The sequence below is a fragment of the Coloeus monedula genome, assembly GCF_965178545.1.
Source record: "Coloeus monedula genome assembly, chromosome: 6".
In the NCBI taxonomy this organism is placed as follows: domain Eukaryota; kingdom Metazoa; phylum Chordata; class Aves; order Passeriformes; family Corvidae; genus Coloeus; species Coloeus monedula.
The window spans coordinates 957,612-964,853 of NC_138786.1; the positions used below are offsets into that span (position 1 = coordinate 957,612).

Below are 7,242 nucleotides of genomic sequence, written 5' to 3' on the forward strand. Positions count from 1 at the left end.
GGCCATTTTCCCACTCCCTCGGGGCAGCAGCACTGGAGCACTCGCAGCCACCCGTGCCCGAGGTGCCGAGTACTGGCAGGAGGCAAAGCCAGGGACTGGGCAGGAGGAGCTTGCAGTGCTCCTGGAATCGCAGAGCTGGAGCTGTGGGTTAGAACTGCCAGGAGCTGCTGCCTCACTCAAACCTTGTTTAAAGCTCAGCATCCCTCCTGCTCCCTTGGAATGATTGTTGCTTCTGTTGTTGCTCTTTCCCGATCCATTATGATTATTATTGTAAATTCCCACTCCATTTCTTCCATAGCCCTTTGCTTCCCAGAGGTGGTGCTTTAGGCAAGCCCCTCCAGCCTGGGAAGGGGCTTTTGGCTCCAGACTCAGTCCCAGTCCCCATGAGCAGCTGGAGCTGTGCTGTCCCCAGCAGGTGCCTTTCCTTCCTTCCCTGCTGCACTTTGGCTTTTTGAGGGCTCTCTGGGGGGCTGAGGGAGAAGTTCTTTGTCATTCCAGGGCAGCATAAGCCCTGATCCCACTAAAAGCAGCAGGAATCATTTCATCCTTGTTTTTGGATACACCTTTGGTGTTTTCTCTCTTTTGCTGACACTGTGTGGTGAAGCAGCAGCTCCCTGGAATAATTTTGATTTGTGAAACAATGAATTCCCTGCTGGAATCCCAGTCCCAGCCCCCCAGATCCATGTGCAGTTTAAGGCCTTACACCCTGACCAGGACAAGTTCCTGTCCTTAGACATGGAAACCAGGGGAAAACTCAGACTGGATTGGAGCCAGCATCCAGAATGGGGAGAGTGAGGCAGCGTGCTTGGCCCAGGCTGGGGCTGGTACAGGGGGTGTTCCCCATAGGATGACACCCATGTGGAGCAGATCCTTCTCTTCCTTTGTCCAAAGTCCAATGGCAAAGGAGTGAAGAACCCACAAGTGGGGCCTGGAAGGAAAACGGTTCTGTTAAAATTAGGCAAAGAATGCACTAAGAAAAAATGGACATCCTTTTTATGTATGAAAGAAAGTAGGGGAAAAATGTTGAAAATGAGCTCTTTTATTTGGTGCCACCTCTCATTTGTTATGGAAAAAACCCTCTAGTGAGCAATCAGAACAGGAGTGGGAAAGCCAGGAGCCTTTGACTTCCACAGTGGACTTAATTGCCATGCTTAATTTCAACAATTTCTTCTCTCTCTCAGGACAGGAAACCTCACTTAACTTGTCCCATCTTTGCCAAAAGCTTTGGTGTTTGAGCAGCCAAACCCAATGGGCTCTGGCCCCACCAGCCTGTACTGGAGGGCCCCTGGTCCTGCCCATGGTGTGGGATGAATCCCCAATTGTCCCCAGAGGGGGCTGCCCTGGTCCCTGCAGTGCCCAGCACCTGAGACACAGAGAGAGCCCTGTCCAAAGGGGCTCCTTGTCAGGAATGTGGCAGCAGCCCCAGGAGCAGGCTGGAGGGGAGAACTGGGGCTGTGTTTGAGACTGACCAGCTCAGCTCAGTGTTTACCTGTGGGGGGAGTTTGGCCCCCCATGCTGAGTTGAAGCGGGATCAGGGTGACAGATGCTGCATTTTGGGCACCCTGAGAGTTTCTCTCCCCCCTGGAGCTTTCCTGCGGGGATGGGGCAGGGCAGGGAGCAGAATTAACCCTGCACCTCCCGTGGGCACTGCTGGCCTTTGTCTCTCTGCTGTGCCATCAGCCTGTGGGAATTTGCTGCTGCCGCTGCCACCCCACCTGGGGGCTGCGTGCTCCTGGCAGCCCTTCCCAGCCCCACACCCGAGCTCCAGCGCTGCCTCCAGGCTGTGTTGGGAGAGTTTGCTGGGAATGTGCCTCATCCCTGGGAGTATCCTTTCCTTCCAGAGTGGCTGGATGGAGCTTCTGGGCTTGTCAGCTTCAGAGTTTGATTGCAAAAGTCACTGCAGGGAAGAATGACAAGGAGGTTTGTCAGAGTGCTGCTGTCAGACCCCACCTGCCACTCTGGGCTTTGGCTTGGAGGTTGTTGTGTATTGGCCCTGCAGGGAATGAATGTCCCCTTCCCACCTCAGCCCAGCAGATCCCAAGGGCTCTTCCTGGAATACTTATTCTTTGCTTCCCTTTGGGCTAACTTAATCTGCACCCTTCCATGAGCAATTCCTTGGCTTCTCCTGGAGAAAACCCCAGGGCAGAGGCAGTGTGCAAAGGAGCCCAGAGCTGTGCTTGGAGCAGGGAGTGCTGAGAGCTGCATGTGCCTCTGCTGCCCCAGGCTGGCAATATCCCCATGGCACAGACTGGGCAAATGGCATTAGAGGGAGCACAATCCCTTCCTGGAAGAGGTTTTCTCCTGTGCAGATCAGGCACGGGGCAGGAAGGGAACTTTGGAGATCAGCTGCTTTCCCCCAGAAAGCATCACTCACACCAGCATGGATGACATGACCTGTGCCCACTGCTCACCATGCACCTGGCCAGAATCAAGAGCAAAGGTGGGTTTGGGTGTGAGCACTTGAAATAACTTGGAAAGAGAAGCAATCACCTTTTGCTGCTTCTTTCTTTCTTTCAGATGCTGGGATTGCCTCTGGGCACATGGGCTGAGCTCTCCCTGCAGGGAACTGTCAGGCCTTACCAGCTGTGAGGTTGTGTTCTTCTCAGTGGGGAACTGGAAATAATTATTAATTAATTAATTAATTGCAGAAGTGTTTGCTGAACCTTTCCCCTTTCCTGGTAGATCTTCTCTTTCTGCCTCTGAATTTACAGCTGTTCCCTGGTGTCATTGGCCCTGCCTGAATTCCTTGCAGCTCCTCACTGGGAAAACCTGGGATAACTTTGAGGGGACAGAGGAGACATTTTCAGCTGAAAACCTGGGGTGACTGAGAGGGGACACAAGAATTGTTTGTGTAGGAAAATGGGAGGGGATGTCAAGGGGAGCGAGGTGGCATTTTTGAGGGAAAAGCTGAGGTGATGTTTAGGGCAGAGAACGCACATTTTTGGGGCAGAAAAGAGTTAATATTGCACAGGAAGGAAAACTTGGGGGGTAAAATTTGATGTAATCTGTAGGGGACAGAATGAATGTTTTGGTGTAAAAATGAGGTACTCAGTAGTAGACAAATAAGGAAAATTTTGGAGGCAAAATTTGACAAAATCTCAAGAGCAGAGAATGAACACTTGGAGGGAAAAATGAGGTGATGAGTACTGAGCATGGGGGAAAATTTGAGCTAATCTCTAGGGGAGAGCATGAACACACTGAGGTAACATGAGGGAATCAGTTGTGGGCAGGTAGGGAAACTTGTGTAAAAATAACCTTAAATAAGCTGTAGAAAGAACATTTTGAGGTCAAAATGAGGTAATCAGTAGTAGAGAGATGGAAGACTTTGGGGGTAAATCTTGATAGAAGCTACATGGTAGAAAGTAAATAAATATTGAGGGAAGAATGAGGGAATCAGTAGTGGACAGGTAGGGGAATTTTGGGGGGTAAAACTTGAAATAATCTAAAGGTTGAGAATGAATCTTTTGAGGTAAAATGAGGTAATAAGTTGTGGACAGTTAAGGAAAATTTGGGGGGTTAAACTTGAGGTAATCTCTAGGGAGAGTGTGACCACTGACATGAACTGAGGCAGTCACTGGGGCGAGGCAAGGAAATTTCAGGTGTAAAACTTGGGAAGATCTGTAGGGCAGAGAATGAACATATTGAGGAAGCAATGAGGTGATCAGTAGCCAACATTAGGTAGAATGTGGGGGGCAAACCCTGAGGTAATTCTGTAGGAATAGTAAGGGTTTTTGAGAAAAAATCTGACCTAATTTGTAGGGGGCAGAATGAACATTTTGGGGATAAGACAGAGATAACCTGTGTGGTTTTGGTTTTAAAATCTAGTCAGTGTACAGGGGACAAAATAGACATTTTGGTAATAAAATCCGAGTTCATCAGTAGAAGAAAGAACTCATGTTTTGAGGTAAAAAGGAAGCGATCAGAATTGGACAGGTAGGGAAAACTGAGGGGGTAAAATGGGAGGACATCTCTAGGAGAGAGCAGGAGCATCCTGAGGTAAACTGAGGGAATTGCTGTGGACAGGTGGGTAAATCTGGGGGGGTAAAACTTGAGGGAATCTCCATGGTAGAAAATGAGTATTTGGAGGTAAAAATGAAGTACTCAGTGGTGAAGAGGTCCAGAAAATTTTGGGGATAGAATCTGAGGTGATCTGTAGCAGAGAGAATGCACTTGATGGGGTAAACTGAGGTAATCACTTATGGACAGGTAGGGAAGTTCGGAGGGGTAAAAACTGAAAGCATCTGTAGGGCAAAGAATGAAAAGATTGAGGCGGAAATGAGGAAAGAGGTAGTGGACAGGTGGGGAAAGTTTTGGGGGCAAATCTTGTGGTAATCTCCAGAGCAGAGAAAGAATGCTTCCCTGTAAAAAATGAGGAACTCAGAAGGAGACAGATGGGGACATTTTGGGGGTAAAATCTCAGGTCATCTCAAGGTGAGGGAAGGACTATTTGGAGGTCAACTCAGGACTCACTGTGTCCTCCTTCCTTGGCAGCAGCTGGCAGGGAAGGGAGAAGAGGCCTCAGGCTGGAGAGGGGCAGGAGAAAGGCACTGTGGGCAAAGGCACCTCCCTGGCATCCCCAGGGCACCTGTGGGGAACACAGTGGACACTTGGGGAGCAAAGGGAGGTGATGGCATTGTCCCTTTGGGGGATGCTGGCATTTAGATCATTCCATCCATTTGCCTGCTGACATTTCCCAGCCCAGGGGCTTTGGCTGCCAGGGCAGCACAAAGATTGTTCCCTGGGTGGTGCCCAGATTTGGGGGTTGGCTTTGCTAGTTCAGATGAATTCTACCCAAAGCCCTGAATTCCCTGCTGAATTGCCACTGGAACAGCCTCCCAGTGCCTCCTGGAGCATGGATATTCCCATGCAGAGCTGCCTATTTAACACCAGCTGTGTCAGGAACCAGCAGAGCTTCCAGGGAAGCTCAGCAGGGTCAGGGCAAGGACAGCTTCATGTTCCATAGAATTTGCTGTTTGTAACCCTCATCCCCCAGCCCCCCCAATGTCCCTGGGGCACCTGACAGAGTTCCCTGGAATTCAGCTGCCTGCACCCCCCGAGCTGGGGCTCCAGGTGATGTTTTAAAGCAGGAACAGGCGCTGGCTGGACAAGCTCCCAGCCCCTGCTGAGGCAGCCCCTGTGCCCACGGGAGGACTTCTCTCCCTGCAGGAGCTGATTTCATTCCAGAGCCTCAGGAGTGGCCTCTGCAAGTTCTTTTCCCTCAGGAAAGGGATGCACATCCCTGCCTTCAGGGCACCTGCAGTGGGATGGGAGCCACCTGGGAAAGCTTTCCATCAGTTGTGCAGTTCCAGCTGGCTCCCCAAAAACTCCCAACTCAATCCAAAGAGATTTCTCTGACCTTGCATTTGAAGGCATCTCTGAGGGCATTGCTTGGCATTTCATTGCTGTGGGGGAAGCTTGCCTTGGCTTTAACACTGCTGAGGGATGATGGCCTCAGGCTGGAAGGGAAGGCATTTTGGGTGGCTGGGACATAGCTGGCAGGAGTGTGGGAGGTCAGCACTGGGAATTGCTGTCTGAGCCCCTCTGCAAACAGCCCATTCTGACATTGCCCAGTGCCAGCTGTTCCTTGGGGCATTTTTGGGGTGTCAGTGGGGTCTGTCGGGGCTGAAGCATCTCTGGGTGCCTGTTCAGAGCAGCCCCTGGCCGAGGGGCCGCGGGCAGCCCTTTATCCATGTCCATCCCAGCGCTGCCCGGGCAGCCCAGTGCCCGTTCCGGGGATGTGTGTTTGGCACACTGCGTGCCACGGGCAGGACACTGCAGGCACAGCTCCTCTCTGCAAATCCAAAGCACAAGAGCTGCTGCTTCCCTTCCTGGGCCTCCCGGCCTTCTCCCTGCCCCCATTCCCTGCCAGCTGGGACACACAGAGGGAGCACCAAGGAACACTCCTGGCAGTGAGCAGGAGTCACTGAGAGCTCTGTGCATCTGGGCCACAAAAGCTCCCCAGCCTCAGCAGCCACTGGGATTTTGGGCTGTGAACACTCACCTGAGGGAAAGGCCCCTCTGCAGGCAGGAGCAGCCCTGACACTCTCCAGAAGAACTTTGGCCATGGACCAAGTGAACCCTCAGGCCTTGCCTTGCTCATTTCTCCCTGGAAAGGGCCATGGAACGAGCACCTTTACAGCTGTTGGGTAAATCCTGGAAAGGGCAGGAAATCAGGGTTATGGGATGAGTTTTGTGCTGCCACACAACTAACTGATCACCTGTGTTGTTCCATGATCAGGGGCTGGGGTGTAAAGCAGCATTAGCATAAAAGAAGGAGCTGTATTTGCATAGGAATTACCTGGCTGGCACTTGGCATTCCTATCCTAGGCAGGACATTCCCAGGAGCTGAGATTGGCTTGGTTGGAGCAGTGTACTGAGAATGCCCAGGTGTGGGTTCAATCCCCAGAGGAGCCATTCACATAAGGGTTCGACTTGGTGGTCCTTGTGTATCCCTTCCCACTCCGGATCTCCTGTGCTCTAGAAATAAAGAATAAACAGTTTCCACTGGACTTTGAAACCCAGAGGTTTTTGCATTGGAGCGTGCAAGCCCCAGAGAAAGCGGGGGGGAGGAAGGATAGCATCAGGTCTCAAGCGGCAGTTGTGGGATGAGCGGCCCAAGCAGCAGCGAGCCCCGGCGAGGCCCCGGTCCCGCAGCGGGCGCAGTCAGAGCAGGAGCGGCAGCAGCGGCCTCGGCGCCAGCGCCCGGCCCGGAGCGGCTCGTCCCGCTGCAGCGCGCTGGTTGGGCGGGGCCGCGGCGGGCGGGAGGCCCCGGGGGAGCGGCCCGGGGCAGGGGGAGCGGCCCGGGGCAGGGGGAGCGGCCCGGGGCAGGGGGAGCGGCGGCCTCGGCAGTGCCGGGGCTGGGGGAGCTCCGCGTCCCCGCGGGGGCTGCGGGCGGGGCCGGGCCGGGAGCGCCGGCGCTCCGGTTCCGCCAGGGGGCGCCCCACAGGGCGGGCGGCGCTGAGGGAGCGGCGGCCTCGGGGGGGGGCCGGGGCGGGCACGGGCGGTCCCCGCGGCCCGGCCGCTTCCAGGCGCGATCCAGCGCCTGCTGCGGGGAAGCGCCGCCCTCCCGGCGGGCCCGGCACCGGCACGGCCCCGGCTCCCCACGGCCGCAGCGGGAGCGTAGCCGGAGCTCCGGCGGGACCCCGGCCCCGCGCTGGCCGCAGCCGGAGCGGCAGCGCCGGGCTCGGCGCCAGCGCCAATCCCGGAGCGGCTGTTCCCAGCCGCGGCGATACCGATCCCTAA

The 7,242-nt window shown here is 54.4% G+C and overlaps 1 long non-coding RNA gene across 1 annotated transcript; it reads right to left on the reverse strand.

Moving 5' to 3' along the window:
• Positions 1–1,141: 1,141 nt before the first annotated feature.
• Positions 1,142–6,627, reverse strand: LOC309574470. Its single transcript, XR_014226536.1, has 3 exons — positions 6,299–6,627; positions 6,002–6,153; positions 1,142–1,897 (listed from the first exon to the last, which is right to left on the reverse strand). It is a non-coding gene; the product is annotated as an uncharacterized lncRNA (long non-coding RNA).
• Positions 6,628–7,242: the final 615 nt, after the last annotated feature.